The sequence below is a fragment of the Micromys minutus genome (assembly GCF_963924665.1).
Source record: "Micromys minutus genome assembly, chromosome: X".
Lineage (NCBI taxonomy): Eukaryota > Metazoa > Chordata > Mammalia > Rodentia > Muridae > Micromys > Micromys minutus.
Genome location: NC_137970.1, coordinates 83596860 through 83614242, shown reverse-complemented (window position 1 = coordinate 83614242; position 17383 = coordinate 83596860).

The window sequence follows — 17383 nt, the reverse complement described above, 5'->3', positions numbered from 1 at the left end:
GTAATAGTGCTGAAAAATAATTCAGTCGTTTCTCAAAATTGATTACTTTGTAAACGTCTAATTTTTTTCTCAAAAATATTTTATATTTTTCAGGATTCTGTACAACACAAGGTATGGGCATGCCATGTTGGTAGAGCTGAGATAAATGTGTTCTTTAAAGTAGGATACTACCTTAAATGACAATAGTTGCCAACATGGGGGTAATTTGTAGCTAAAAGGACATTTGACCCCATTTAGATACCTTTTCTTTATCCTGAAGGGGAGAGGATCACATTGCTATTGCAAGCTTGTGTAGAAAGCAAAACAGCACTGCTAAACATCCTTTAACGAACAATACATCACAACAACAAGGAATCATTGAGCTCTAAATGTGAACAGTACCAAGGGGAAGAAACTCTAACACACATGGGCAAACCTACTCTGGGTTCCTCACATCAATTTTTGTTCATGATCCAACACTAAATTTGGATCTACATAATGTCATGAGCCACTGTAGCTAAGGCTGTAAGAAGAAAAGAAAGGGTACCTGAATTGTTAAGTCTCACTTGCAATGTGACAGCCTATAACTGTCAAGAAGTTTGACTACAAACGTGGACTTCATGAATTCGAGAGTTGAGTTCAGTTTAGCTTTGAAACTTTTGTATGGATGTGGCCTTTTATTGTAAATGACCCTGGGAAATGATAACAGGTATATGCTCTCAGCTACCAAGTGGAAAAGTGAAATATTATCATATCTACAGAGACTATGAGCCAACTCCTCCCCAAGGCTGACAAAGAGCCCAGGTTAGCTTCTCACATTAAGAGAGCCTCCACTAAGTATGTTCTGGAAATCATAAATTCTAGAGTGTCGAGTTTCTTGTTGACATATAATTTTGTTCGAGATTTTTTAATCCGGAAGAGTTTAGAGGATGGTGTAGGGGCAGAATAAGGCAAGCCCAAATAAAGAGATTTTGGTCTTAACCACATTCTATAGAGAAAGCACAAAAACTTGGAAGGCACACTTAATTCGTCCATGTTAAAGACAATCACGGTGTGTAGAGAACCTCTGAAGAAAACAACTCTCAAGAACAGGGCTTTCCTTCTCCCTCAGTGCACTGGGCTTGGAGAGTAAGCCTAAGCTGCACTGAATGTTAGCCAAGGGAAGTCTTTTCTACTTACCCCGCATACCAAAGGTAGGAGTCTCTTAATTATCACAGAGGCTTTCCTTGCATAGAAAGCTGCATTTTAGAGTGCTGGGTCACAGTAAAGGTGCCTAAGAACAAGAGGACAAAAGGGAAAGGCAGAGAGGTCTCAAAATCAAGCAAATTTTACAAAACGACCATCCCCCCCTTCCGTTTTTAGAAACATTTCCTGGAGTGTTTAAACAGCGTGGCTAGGGAAGGTTTACCCTCACCCTTGCCGGGCTCCAGACTCTTACATCCCTCAAAGTAGTACTTTTCCTCAATGGCTGCCTTCCACACAAAAGCTTAATACTACAAGGTACTGAACCTCCTACTTGCTAGGGGATCAAAGGAAAACAGGACTGCTTTTCTTAGTGACCCAAGAGGAAAGTTGCTAGTTCTTCCACCAAACATGAGCAGTCCTAGTTAAAGAGGAGCTGTAATGGAAAGCCTCCGCTGTTTAGGCAGGAGAAGCAGTTCTGGCTTTTTCTGAAAGTCAGCTCAGGCTCACAGTCTGAGCTTTTTTAAAGCTGGAGGTTGTTCTCCGAACGGGCAGGGGAAACACCGTGAAGCTTGGGGCACTAGCAGAACATCCAGGAAAGTGGCGTTTTTTGCATGCATTTCATTTTCCAGAGAGAGCTGAGAAAAGAGACAAAGCAGAGATCTGTGCCTCCGGGTGGGGAGGGTCTTGAGAAGCTGAGGGCTAAGGCACCTAAGTGCCTGCGGGAGTCTCAGGTTTGGGTGGGGGTGGGGCCATTCAGCAGGTTACAGGAGGGGTTTTAAAAGGTTGGGATCTGGAAACCTTCCGAACAGGCAAGAACAGGCAAGAGGTGCATGGGCAGTGAGGAATGAACAGAGAGGTGTGTCAAGTGACCTGAAGACACAAAGCTCCAAGAGTCTCTCAAGTGTCCAGTGACACGACCCTTCCCGCTTCCCTCCCCGGAAACTAAACAACTTAGTCCCTCATCCTACAACAAAAATATCAATCACCCTCTGCTTCCTATGTAGCCTGGATCTTCCGCTCCAGGGCTGCCTGTGCCAGGTTAAACTGGGTCTGACAGAGATAGAAACCAGCTCCAGAAGGTGCCAGGTCCCTGATGATACAGAGCCCCCTGTTTGACTGTCCCGTGGGCCACAGGCCCTCGCTCCAAATTGATCAACTCCTCTTTCCCCAGGATGACCCACATAGTCCAGGCGCCACAAGCACAGAGCCGGAGTTGAGACTGGTAGGGGTCACTGTCCAAAACAGAAGACACTTGGGTAAACCGGTAAAAGGGAGATTCTGTAAACCAGGCACCAGAGGCGCTCCAGTACCCGCTCCCCTCACCCGCGATTAGCCTCCCCTCGCCCCTCGGGTCTCTGCCACCACCCAGGGGAGGGGGAGGCTTGGGGAAACCAAACGAACGAAACAGAAAATTCCGTACCGAGGGGGGAGAGATGAGACGGTGGGACGGGGCAGCGGGGGCTGACTTGGGGCTGCGGCTGCGGCTTGCGGCTTCTTTCCACCCCTGGCCACCGAGCTACAGAGCAGGAGCGGCTGCCCCTGCAGGCTGCCCTGTCCTCCTGCTTGCCCTCCCCCCTGCCCGCCTTCCCCGCCCCGCCCGCCTCTGCTGTGAGGCGACCGCCAGCTAGGCTTTGGCCAGGGGCTGGGGGAGGTGAGAGGTGCTTTCGCCAAACACTGTTACTGTTTCTCTCTCTCTCTCTCTCTCTCTCTCTCTCTCTCTCTCTCTCTCTCTCTCTCTCTCTCTCTCTCTCTCTCTCTCTCTCTCTCTCTCTCTCTCTCTCTCTCTCTCTCTCTCTCTCTCTCTCTCTCTCTCTCTCTCTCTCTCCCCTCCCTCTCACCCCCCCCACCACAACCGCGACGGGTTCTCCACAGCTCTCAGCCACCCCCCAAAGATAGAGAAGGAGACAAGCAGCAGATAAGAACCTGGAGCAGACAGAAGGGAAAAGAAGAGCTCAGGGTTGGACATTTTTGGATTTAGGGGTGGGGAGGAGAAAGGGAGCGCGCCTCCTTGATTTTCCCCTCCCCACCCCTCTTATGTTTTTTTTTTTTGTTTTTTGTTTTTTTTTTTTTTTTTTTTTTTTTTTTTTTTTTTTTTTTTTGTTTCTCCCCTTGGCTAGTATAGGATTTTCCGAGCAGCAGTAGTAAGGGACAGAAATCTTTAGTCTAGAAAAGGGGGGTTGGAGAGGTGGCCAGAGCTCCTGTCAGCTACCTAGCTTGAGGGTGCCTGTGTGAATGCGGTTCCCCCACACACACCCCTCCACACACACTCCTATTCATACCAGGGTGTCTGCTATCCTCAATTTCTCGGGTGTCGGCTTTGGCTTCTTCCCCCTGCTCTTATTGTTTGTGGCTTGCTGCGTGAAGGGGTGTGCGTGTGTTTGATGGGGCTCAGGGTGGGAGTGAGAGCTGAGTGAGGGAGAAGTGAGAGAGGAGGGGGGAGCAGGGTGGGAGCACACCAGTCAAGCGAAGAGTTTCGGGCACTGGTGGAGGCAAAAGGTGAGGAGATCTGGCCAGTCAGAGAGAAGTTTGGCAAAAACTGAAGAGCAAAGAAGGAAGCCCAGGTAGGAGTCAGTCCTTGGGCTCTTAGCGTCCTAATCCCTTTGCCTGTACTCAGCCACCCACCCACTAGGCAGCCTCCAGGCCCGGGACTGTCCCAGGCGGCTGCCGCTTGCGCGCCGCGGAAGAGGAGTCCAGTAAGGCTGCCGCACCACGCGCCCTGGTGCACGGACTCCAGACAACACTAATCTGAAGGGAAAAAAAAAAAACCACTTGGCCTGGGGTAAGTTGACAAGCGGCACCCTATCTGTCTTATTTGTTGTTAAGGCGCTGCAGAGAAAGGAGGCTTGAGGGAAGGTGCTAAGATTCTGTGGGTTGGAAAGGGGCTGGCCGGCTGACTGTGGGCTGGGGCGGTGGGACACAAATGGAGACCAGCAACAGATTGTTTTGGAATACCTGGGAGAGATGGTGCCTTGGATGGAGGGAGCCTTGGGAGATTTAGGACAGGATACCTACAAAACCATCGTTTTCATAAGCAGTATTCTCCTGAATCGGAGTCTGGATGGTGTGATTTAGTGTGGTTTTTCTGGGGTAGATATTATGCCCCCAGCCCACCCCCTAGAGAGCCTGCTCCTAGGCATTTTCAAAATGAGTCTGGGAATAATGTGAGAATGAAGATGCTCAGGCTTCAAGGACAGTCTCCTTCAACTGCAGAGAGCCTAGAAGCTTGTACATGAGGGATCCCAGACCAGAGCTCCCTTTTACCTTTCTGGGTTTGTATCCTTCAAACTTAAGAGCTGACCAGTTTAGTTTACCTGGATTCCTTTAAGGAACCCAGAAATACAAATTTGGGGACATCAGTCAAATCTATGATCTGAAGTGGACACTTCCCTGTGCTGTAGTATGTAATGACTGGGACAAATAGTAACCACCATGTTCCCCTTAGTCAGAGCCTGAGCTGAATTCACAGGTCCTGGCCTTTCTACTTAGTCTATGAGAAAGGCTGGGAGGAAGTCTTTTTTCCCTATTGGCAAGGTGGGATGTTTGGACCACAGCTACATACCTGGCGACAGCCAAGTGTTTAGCAATGTATTCATTCCCTTATGAAAAGGCTAGAGCCAGGAAACCAGCCTGGAAGACAGAATCTCTGAACTTTACCCTAGTTGATTGTATGAGTAGGAGAGGCTAAGATTAATCAATAGTGCTCTATCGGAGATGGTGTGTGTTTTTCCCTGGCTTCAAATGGATAATGATTACTACGTTCATGGCACCCAGACCCACTTGTCTATTGCAATATAGTTATCTTTGTGGTATTTAGCCGGAATGACATGTTGATATGTCCAATTGCCTATTGTTTGTTTCGTGGATTTGGGGGTGTTCCTGCAGATGATTTGTATCATTTCTCATCTCCCATCAAGTCTTACAAGTTGAAATTTAAAGGATGTCAAATGGTGTCTTTCACTGGTCTTGAAAAATCTACTAAATTGAAAGGCATGGTAGAACATTTGCAGAGTATCAAGTTACTTTCAAATCAAATGTTTAGCTTTAGAAAAAGATAAGAATAAAAGTCTGTGAGGTTGAACAAAGAACATGAATGGCACCTGATGCCCATGGTTTAGTTCTATGGTCTTACAGTTTTCATAAATTGTACATCTATATTCATAAACTAAATGTATGGGGTTCTATATTTGTATATAGATACAGTGATTTGGTTCTGTTGTGTGTGTATATATGTGTTCAAAGACTTCAGTCAACCCCATATAGTCTGGCCCCTGTGTTTGTGTAGAAGAGGGAGGGGGCTGAAAGTGTTCTCTCAAAAGCATCTAGGCTCTTTAATTAAACTTTCTATTTATTAGATGCTACTGAGCTATAATGAATTGCCTCTTTTCAACTCGGCAAACAAGGGAAACAGATTCTGCATGAAATGGAACTGTTTATGTTGCATCAGGCAATTTGTTCTAATGCATATTGCCGAGAGACACAGAATGAGAATTACTCAGGTACAACCTGAAAAGGTGCCCATGCTGTTACTTTTCTCCATTCTGACAGTTTCTTAGGGAAACCACAAGCAAACATCTTCTTGGATAGATTAAAATAGCAAGAACAAGATTTACAGATGAGTAGAAAAGAACCAATGGCTTCATGATTTGTGCAGGACTCAGAGTATCAATAAAAATGAACGTAAGGTGTTGGATATTTACTCTTTTCTTGGTTATGTATCTGGCTGCTGAAATTCCCCTGACCTGTGATTACTCACGGGACAAAGAGACAGGAAGCTGCAAGGATTTAAAGCCAATATAGACACAGCTTCGTTGACACAGATTCACCTGGCTTTAGAATAAGCTTCAAGAGCAGACATAGATAAGGTAATAGCTGCCATCCTTTCCAGATATAAGATCTGTACTTTTGATTCTATTTATTCTAGAACTAACAACTAAGACAAGAATGGCACACTGAACTACAGAAGGCAGGGCCAGGGAATCAGAGATGTGGAATGGGAAAAGGAGGAGAGGAATGGGAGAGCCAAAGATGTTTAGAAACACATGGAAAGAAAAGCATCCAGGTGTTTGCTTTGGCTTGAAATGGAATTAGTTCAGAAAATCACCTCAGATGTGAAGTGCTATAAAACTGCCTGCAGTTTGCCTTGTAAACACTGAGTAAACAGTAAGAGAATTCCTTAGAACCAGACAATTTGGACCTTGGAGTACGAGTTCAGTGTTGCTGTCTCCTTTTACTCTTTAGCCTGCTCAATTCCAATCTGCTAGCCACTCAGGTGTATGATTATCAAATGAATATTTCAAATGTGTCTAGCCTGCCCAGTTCCAAATATTCTAATTTGTCTTTTGCCTGGCTCCGTTGCTGAAGAAAAAGAAACAAACCATTTCCGACTGATCTGCTTCTGCAAAGACTTCTGTTCTTAGCTGACAACACCACACTGTTCAAATGCCTCCTTCTAGCTGATGGGAAAAGAATGTTTTGGGATCATCCTACTTTGAGAAGTGCCCTGTTCCCCAAAATGCCACCCACATCATCCCGCCAAGTCATTTTCCATGTTTTTAGGGACAGGTGTGACAAACTTCACAGTCCGATTTCAGAAATGATGCTAGTTTAGGCAGAATCTAATCAACCCCAATCAGGGAAGTTAGTCCTCACTTCTAGAGGTTAAGAGCTGATGTTCCTTTGTACTATCCCCCCTAGAACTTGAATCAATGGGCTCCTGAAGTTCTTTGTCCAGTAAAACTAGCAGACCCATCCTGCCAGCAAGAAATGATTCCTAGATGACTCAGCTTTGGGCTCATAAGCCAACAGGCATTTTACATCATCCTCAACTGAGTGAGAAAAGATTATTTTGAATAAATAAATAAAAGCTTGTGGGGATGAGCAAAATTACAGTTCACTGGGTCAAGAGAGTTTGAGAAATGACATGGGTTTTGCCCTTCACTTATTGCACAGCACAGTTGTCCCTTGGATTCTGACAGCCAGTGAGATTAACCCCCCCCCCAAGCCATTTTCCTTAGCAAAAGCAAGATAAAAATGATGGTGTGAAAGAGACAGGTGCCATATCCTCATTTTTCTTATAGAGAAAGCAGGACGTAGAGAATAGAAATAGCTTGCTTAGATCATAAAACCAGCTAGTGGCAAAGCTAAAAACAAGAATGCAGAACTATCTTCTCATACCCAGTAACTTGGATAAAGATCTCTGGAGGTCCCCCCCCCCAAAGAAACTGATTGGACTCTAAAACGCAAATTTACACTCATTAGAGTCTACTTCCTTCCCATATTCACAGTTAGATGTTTTATTTATATATTCTATCTAGCTTGTTTTGATTGAGACAAAGTCTTACTATGTAGCCTAGTGTGACCTTAAACTCTCAATCTTTTTTCCTTGACCTCATTATTACAAGGATTCCAGGCATCCTTTCTGTAACAGCCAGCCTTACCTCTGCAATTTACCTTCTCACTTATCACCTCTGGAAAGACACCCAGGGCTTCTGGGTGTTTCAGCTGCTGAAGGCACTTGCAAAAATGCCTAGCAACTCACGTTTAATTCCAGGGGCACACGGTAGAAAGAACTGACTCCCACAGTTCTTCTCTGACCTTCACACATATACAATAGTATGTGCACTTCCAAATATACAAAACAAATACATTTAAAGCACACACACACACACACACACACACACACACACATGCCCGCACACAAGTTTTAATCTGACAGTGAAGAAAATATTGTAAATTCCCACAACTATTATTCAGGAAGAGGTCATAGCTGAAATAGCTTTACCAAGTTTGTAGCAAAATAATCTGCACAATGAGAGAATTACAATTGTTCATGGGATAAGTGGAAGGTGATTTGCATAAAATAAATGTAAGTAAGATAAATATAAATATGTTTTTAATCTAAATCAGTGACCCCATGAGAATCCCCCATCCAGGCAAACATATCATATATAAGTTTCTATCTAGGCTTCAATGATAATTTCTTCAAAGTACAAACATTTGATATAAAATGAAAAAAAATACATTGTTCTATCAACATATTTTACAAAGGTAAACAAAAGCAAGAATTAACACCTACATGGTATGTATTTATTTGCCATTTTCCATGCATTATCTCATTTAAACTTTCTCAAAAACATTATGAAATCAGAATATTTTCACTTCTGTTTTGTAGATGAAGCAGTAGCTGATGCAATTTGCCCATTTTATCTATTTCAATGACTTAGGTATGAACTATACCTGTCACTATTTCCTGCTCACCCACAGTAATACATACTTGCTCATTTTACTCACTTGTAAAATACAATAGGTGTCATATATGTAAATTCTAATAAAATCTCTATATGCATTTACTTTTGTAAAGACTTAATTTTCATGTGTAATTTGGATTGCTTAATTATAAAGACACAGAGGCAGACCACAGTCTCTGAATGCTGGTCTTTTGATGTGTAAGACATTAAGCTTCTGTTGGAGGTGAGGTTGCCCAACATGTTCTCACTTTTCAAACAGATCAGATTATTGTGGCATTAGTAGTCTTAGATGATTCAGATAGCTAATTTCTGAGATTTCCATGACCGTAATAATAAATACATATTTTAGCAAATTGTTGAACAAATTAACATGCCCTTATTAATATAGTACTACTTATTAATTTAAAGTTTAGATGTATTATTGTTCACATCATTTAATAATGTATATTAGAAATCTGATATAAAGCTCACTGGGCTAAAATGAAGGGATCAGCAAGAGTGTATTATGTTCTGGGCATTCAAAAAGGGAAAAATCAGTTCCCTTGTTTATCCAGGTTGTCTCACCACAGTTCACTTCCTTGAGGACTGAGGCCCAGAGCGCTTTGATCACATGCAAGGGAAGTTCTTTCTCACTAGTAGAGGCCAGTCATGATCCCCATTCTTCTTCAAAGTCAGTGAGAGCAAGCTGAATGCCACCACATTTGGAATCCTCACTCTTCTTGATTTGTGTCTCTCTCTGGCTCTCCATTCTCCTCTCCTGTTTTATTTAAAATCTGACTTACAAATGGCATTTATATGAAAATAGGAAATAAGATGGTTTTGTGTGTGTGTGTGTGTGTGTGTGTGTGTGTGTGTGTGTACATTGGGAATTGATCAACAGAGGGGCATTAGTACACACAGCCTCTTGAACTTCTTTTATAAGTGTATGGTGAGTATATTCTAATTCAGCTTTTCTAACTAATGATGTATAATACAAGATGTATAATGCATTACTGTTTTTTATATCCACCTTGAGTTGAGGTAGAGGTGTTACATTGATTCTATGCAGAAAATTCAGAATAATGTCTATATTTGAAAGTCAACTAGTTAGTCATTGAATGCTATGTGAAAATGCTTCTTGGCATGTAACATAACAAAATTACAGTTTCTGAGTGTAAAAGTACTGATTTGTTTGGGAGACTGCATTCTGTCTAACACAGTCTTCTATACATGGAGTAGTATAATACATGAAATTAAATGATTTATTAAATAATTTACTAAATGATATTAAGTGACAATAATTTATTTGAAAAGCATTATCCCATTCAACAGATGAAGAAGTAGAAACAGTTACATTTTATGCATATTATATGGCTATTAAATTCTACAGATTAGAAATACATCTCTCTTTCTTTGAAGCTTACATTTTCCACTTTGGCCTACATTATACTATCTCTTTATTATACAAAAGGTCTTTGATCATAATGATTATTTTTGCTGTTGTTATATAGGTTTATACGTTAATAATACTTTTACTTTCCATAGTTTTAGTTACCAATGAACAACTTCAGTCTGAAAATATTATCTGGAAAATTCTAAAAGTAAATAATTCATAAAATTTTAATCAAATACCCTTCTGAGTGGTATAATGGAATTTTATGCTGTCCTGATCTGTTCTGGCCAGGACCTGAATCATCCTTCTGTGGATGTATTAACACTACATATACTATCCAATCATTAGTCACTTAGTGCCCATCAGAATACCAGACTTATCACAGTGCTTGTGTATAAGTAACATTTGCATATTATCCAATACTACCTCACAACTCCTATGACAATCACCACATTTCATATTACCACATAGAAGCCTTATTCTCTTACATCATCACAGGAACACCATAACAAACTATTTTGAGAGACACAGAGAAAATATATACTGTCTTTGTGGGGCATATATAGAGAGACATTATAGTTATTCTATTTCATTATTCACTGTTGATATCAGTCTCTTATTGTGCCAAAACTATAAGTTTTAGGAAAGCAGAAAGGATGTATTTTTTTAAGATTTACTATTTTATGTGCAGAAATACCTGTATGTACACCACATGTGTGTCTGGTGCCAGAGTAAGTCAGAAGAAGGCATCAGATTTAATGTGGGTTCTAGGAACAGACTCAAACTTGGGTCATCTACAAGAGCAACAAATGCTCTTCACCACTGAACCAACTCTCCAACAATCTCTAACTTGTAATCTTAACTTTATTATAAATGAGTATGTATGAGAAAAGAGAATAGTATAAAAACAGTTTAGATCTGTCTACAGTTTCAGACATCCACCAAAGGTCTTAGAATGTATTGCCCCATGGATAAGGGCGTTATTAATTTTATGCATCATTGTGACTAGCTACCTAAGAGGAAGCGCTTTAATGGAAAAGAAGTTTATTTGGGATCATGATTTGAGATGCTTTCTCAAGGAAAGCACTGTGGTTATACAGAAAAGAAACATGTAGCAGCTGGTGTTGCAAAGAGAAAGAGATGGATGCTGGAAAAACACCAGACTTTCTCCATTTTCTTTTCTTATTCAGTTGGAGCCCCCAGCCCATGGAATACTGCATCTGGGTTTTTGGGTTGTTTTTTCCCTTCTCTGTTACATTTCTGGAAATGCCTTCCAGGCCATGCCTAGAAGTGTGACACGTAGGTAATTCTAAATCCAGTCAAGTTGACAAGGAAGGCAACGAGCACAGTGGGAGGGGCACGACTATATTTTGTCCTGTTCTCTCTTCTCTCTGTTCCACAGTGCTAAGGATGGATCCCGGGGTTTTGTGTATGCTAGACCAAGGCTCTACATGTAACCACATCTCCAGCTTTTGTCTTCCTTATTAAAATTTTTAAATAGGTAATTTATGCCTGTGGTTCAAAAATCAAAATCTATAAAAAGAGTATTCAATGAAAACTTCATTCCCAGTGCATTTCCCATCTGCATCACTGCCATCATCCAAGCCCTTTTTATTTATTTTCATCTAAAACGTCTCAATGAAAATATAAGCAACTACAAATACAAAGATTTTATGCCATAGCAAACTGAAGCTTCAGTCCACTTTGTCTTCTTGTTGTATCTCCACAAGGCAACTTCAGAAGAACTGACATCAATGTTAAGGGATAAAAAATAAGATCAATCTATGATTTCACTAAGTTTCCAAAATTCATTATAGCCCTTACATCCATTATAATCACTGGAATATCATGAATATTATATAAACCAAATGACAGTATTATGTTTTCTGTCAATTTTATGTAGGTCATTACAGAGTCCTAAAATTTCAGAAATCACAAATTGGGGCAGGGGAAGAGCAAATAGGAGATGGGAGAAAAGAAAAATAAGAATGAGAAGAAGACAAGTAGAATGGGGAAGGAAAACAGGAAAAAGAATCAGCAGGAGGTCTAAAATGTATAGTAGGCAGTAAACTCTGGAGAATTCATTACATATAGTTCTGTTACTACTTAAAGTAATGGGGTGATCATATTACAATACAGTCCAAGTCCTTATTTTTAAATTGTCTCTGAAAACATGACACAGCTTTCTCTTACCATGCAGAAGAACATACAACTCTTACTTAATTGTCAGCATTTAAACAGCCTAACACATAGCTAGGTTGCATCTTATATAAAGATAGGTATCAAAGGCAAAGCCACCTAGTTTGGCTTTGAATAAATCTGATAACAAAAATCAATGTGCCACACATAATTCCATTTTCATTCGTACTGTGAATATTTATCTTTAGTTGTAAATCCAGAACCTCTTCCTCTTGATGTTAGTAGAACAGGATGTACATGTATCTTCTACTAATACAAAACAACATTCTATTATGTTTTCCTGTTTTTTTCGGTACTTCAAACCAGTATTTTTCAAGCTATTGGCCATGCTTTGTTAATGTTCTGTATTGTAGACAATAAAGAACATTTTAATGAAATAGAACAAATGATAAAATTGTGAATACTAAATGATAAAAATAAACATTATTTTGTGAAACCTTCTTCTTCAGTAACATAAATGTATGAATGAAATATGTGTGTACATGTATGTGTATGTATCAGCATGTTCATATTAATATACTAGGCTTAATGTAAAACATTTTTCTATAAGTTACTGGCAGAAAACTTGATCAACGTTGTTTAAAATGCTTAAAACCATTAGGCAGATGTTATAAATATTCTATATCTTCATAAATAAATAATCCTTTTCCTTCATCTTGAAAATGTGACCATTCTGAACATATTCTTCCAAGTAGAAGAGGATTCCATACTTTCTATCCCTTGATATAGTAGTTCTTAATCTCACTGCAGCAGAAATGCTCAGGAACCAGCAAATATCCAAAGAAAAATTAAGAAGCTCAATAGAAACTTGCCTTGTTTCTTTCTGTGATACATGGCCATTTTGAAAGTTGATACATATCAGAATTTGGACCTGAACTTCCCAGTTGTTGCTTTCATTAGCATCTCATAGATACAGTGGTCAGGGGACCCTAGCTAGTACTGAATGTGTGCTTAAAGTCTAAGCTCATATAAAATATTTAAACTCAAGAGCTTTTGACTCTGTTGTCAGCTTCAGTTGTTGTCTCCAGAACCTTTCTTGGAATTAGATACTTTTAGGCTGATGTTAAGACATCAAGCGATGACAAAAGATTGACAACAGAAGATAAAAATATTCTTGTGGGATAAGAGTAGAAAGGGACTAAGGAACTGGTGATCAGTAAATAAAATTCTCCTGAGATCTTGCTGTGTCAAAAGAGAGGTTTTTCCATATTTACTGTAGTGAAATTCAGGCCAGAGAATAAAAAAATTAAAAGACTTAGAAGAAAGATGACAGTATTTATTTAAAAGCAACTAAAATTTCTGTCTTCCAGTAGCATTACCGATACCCTATTTTTAATCAAATAAAAAGTTTTTTTTCACCCAATGTAGACTCCCACCTAAAAAGCAAACATGTGTACTCACTCTTTTTGCTTGAAATGGTCCAAAGTGAACCAGATGACAGAAGAGACCATGAAACACTAAGATGCTTGGGTGGGGCATTCCAGTTTAAGTGCTTTCTGGAAATTAATGTACTTAAACTTCCAGAAGATATGGTTATAACTTTTGCTGTGGTAAGATTACATGAGGCTTTAAGTATAAGGCTGAGGTTAGATATAATTTAGTAGATAAAAGAGAAATACAAAATAATATGGAAATAGGAGATGAGCTAATGAATATTCTAAATTAGTATTCCAGAAATGTTAGGATAATAAAAAAACAAGCATACCAACTTGTAAGAAATTATAGAATATAGGAACAAGTGGGAACACAACAGTTAAGTGCAGAGTGAAGGTACAAACCTATCTGTCTGATTCTGCCTCTTTCACCTTATTATCTGTGAAAAGATAATAGTAAAAGTATCTACCTGACAAGAATGCTATGGGTGGGATAAATTTATATATACAAGGTATTCAACCCAATACCTACCATTGATATTTGTTAAAATTAATATTATTAATATTAATTATATTAAAATACAATATTGTTCTATTAAAATTGGTATTATTAGAGCATGTGGTGGTAAAGCTAGCAAGCTTTGAGTATGGAAGATAGTATAAAAAGTAGTTATATAAAAATAAATGATTGTATTGTATGATAAACTTAGTCAAATATTACTGTAATTTTTAGTTTCTGTTACTTTTACTCATGTGTGTGATAAATTACTATGACCAAAGCAACTGAAGAAATCAGTTTACTTTTAGCTCACTGTTCAAGAGGGCAGACCACCATAGCAAGGGAGTCCTGGTGTCAGGAGTTGAAGGCTGCTGGTCATATAAATTCCGAAACAGAGAGAGATAAAAGCTTATGTTTAGACAGCTTCCTTCAGCTATGCAGTTTGGGCTCCAGTCCATGCAACATTTCCACTCACATTCAGCATGAGTTTTCTCACTTCAATTATTCTACTCTAGATAATCTCTCATAAGCAGACTTTGAGAGAAACTTATTCCCTAGATGATTTTAGATGCTGCCAAATTAATAGCGCTAAGCATCATCAGTCCTCCTCTTGTCAAGTTGATATCCAAGCATGCATATCATTTTAAGCCATGATATTACACACCTTATGTCCATGTTCTCATAGCTGTGTTATAACAAAAAGTCTGTTCAATTCAATTTCAAATGCCCTCTTACCAATCCAAACACTGTTCAAAAGTCCACTGTCTCTTCTGGGACTCAAGGTAATTCTTAAACATAAATACCTACAAAATTAAAACGTTACATAGTTGCAATAAACAATTGCACAGAGTAAATATCCCCATCATAAAACAGAGGAATAGGGTATGTATGGAAAGCATCTATCAAACCAAGACTCTAGTATCATGTAGACAGCACTGCCAAGTTCTGTTGTAGGCTGTGCCTTGAACCAGACTGTCAGTGGCTTCTATCTGCCTGGAGTCTTTGATGAATGGTGTTTTGCCTTTAGGACCTTCCTACTACCACAGTGAATAAAGTATGGCTTCTCTTTAAAAACTGCAGATATTTTGCTTTGTCTTCATTATTCTGTTTGTCTGCAATTTTAATCTTGTTCTTGAATTTATCCACAATCCTCACATCTTTCACATTTTTTTGTTCTCTTTCACTCCAGCTCTGAGTAAAAGCTGTAAGTTGTAGTATATATCTTAAGAATTGCTCCACCAAAATATCTATTCATTACATTTGAATTCAGCCTCATGAATGGCCTTCAGCCAAGTACCTGATAGAGTTCATTGCCTCTGAAACTTCCTAAGACAGACATCCACTTTCAATATTTCTTTCACCACTCTGGTATACCTAACTTCCCAAAATAGTCTACTGTGCTCTCATTTGTATGGCAGGAACTTTTCTAGCCCAAAGTTTCAAATTTGCCTACTTTCTTCCTGCAAATCAATTCCATAGGCCTAAAAAATCACATGATCACCTTAATCAGAGCAACAGCAGGAAATGTGAAGGTGTGGCAAAGAAACAAAAGAATGAGCCAATCTCGTGGTTTAATATTAAGTTTGGCATCCATGAGCCATCCTCCTGAAAGTGGCCACAGAAACTCTTGAACTATAACTTTGGAACTCAAAGAAAAGATTAAGGAATTGAGAAGAAATTGTGAGAGATCTCCTAGTAATATCAGAATCTTTTACACATAAAGTCTCACCAACATGACTGCTTAAACAGGAGCTGAACAAAACATTAATAGACAAGCCAAAGCGGATAGGGAGAAGAGAAAGCCCTCTACCATACACAAAGAACTACAAGTAATTAAGGAATGCAGAGAATGAGTAAAATAGTCTTCCCCAAGGAAGAAGATGCTATTTGGTAAGCCAATACCAAATGGTCAGCCCTGAACACATGTACAAGAAACATAATACAAACTAAGCAGACTATATTTAGGAATACATATTTATATACATTGATGCACAAAATACAATTCAATTAAAAAGTGACCATGAATTTGAAAGAGAGAAAGGGGTGTGAATTGGAAGTTGGGAGTAAGGAAAAGGGACAAATTATATAATTATATTATCATCTCAAAAAGAAAAGAAAAAATTAAGAACTAGGCCAACTGTTGATCCTTGAACATAATGTTTGAGAGATAGGTGGGAATAATGAACGATTCAGAATAGATTGAACAAGCCTATAGGTAGAAGTACATGGCAGCATCAACATCCTGAGCAGATAGAGTGTCCTGAAGAAAGAACTGTATTATGGGCATGAAGAGCATTATCCATTTGTTATTGCAGGGCCCTTGAATAATATAGCAGTTAGAGCAGATGCAAGGAAACCACAACCAATGACTATAGCCGACTTCGCTACCTATTTTTGTACGGCTTGCAAATTCAGCGTGCTCTTTATATTTTCAAATGCATGAAAAACATCAAAAAGATGTATTTCATTATATGAAAATCATGTGAAATTTAAAATTCGGTGTCCATAAATAAAGTTTTATTGGAACAGAATTCCTCTCATTTATTTATGTATCGACTGTGGCCTTTTTTTTTTTCTGCTACAGTGGCAGATCTGAGCAACAAAGAGCATATGGCAATGCTGAGCCCCAAATTTTCCTCATCTAGCCTCTTCTACTACATTTTCCAGTCCCTGGTTTAGAGTATGGATTTTAAGACATGGCTACCTTAGTTAAAGTCCTAATTCAGCTATTCATATATGTATGAAATCTTAAGTACATCACTAAAAAGCTCTAGTGACCATTGCCTGTGTGATGGATATTTAAATTGGGTTTAATCCCAAAGGACCATTTTAAATATCAAATAAATGCCTAGCATTACTCTGGACATGGTAAAAACTTAATAATACATTGTAACTGTCATTAATGGTCTGATGTTGTAAAGATGACTGGAGGGTAAATTTCCGTGACTTCCAAAGGGAATTGGAGATGAATTCTACCAAAATGGAACTATCATAAAGTTTCTCACAATGGAGTTGAGGGGGGCAAAAGAAGCAAGTCAAAGAAAAGGAGAAATGGTATTTTTAACAACGAGACTCAAACGCATTCAAGGGCTGAGAGAGTTGGGTAATTGAATAGAGATGGAACAGTTGGAAGGGCAGGAAAGGGAACAGTATGGTAGTAAGTGTAGGATGAAGAAGAGTGTGAGCAAGGTCGTGGGCTCAACTAAAGGAAGGAACAGGAACAACTCTTGCTTGGAAAAAATAGTTACATTCAACTAGAAGGTTTGATGAGCTAGTACTAGCTTAGTGTCAAATGTATTTCTTCTGTGAGTTCACAGGTAATCTGTTCTGTCGTGAGGTAGGAGTAGAGAGAATTGATAGTGCATTGATTATGGGGCATGGGATCTGTACACAGAAGGTGATCTGGGATATTTAAAAAACGAAAAACGTGTAGGAGGACCTAGTAGGCTTGCAGAGCTTGCAAAATAATAAGAATCTGGTAGCATCAATCTGTTAAGCGACACCACTTTCTCTAGAGATACTAGGAAAC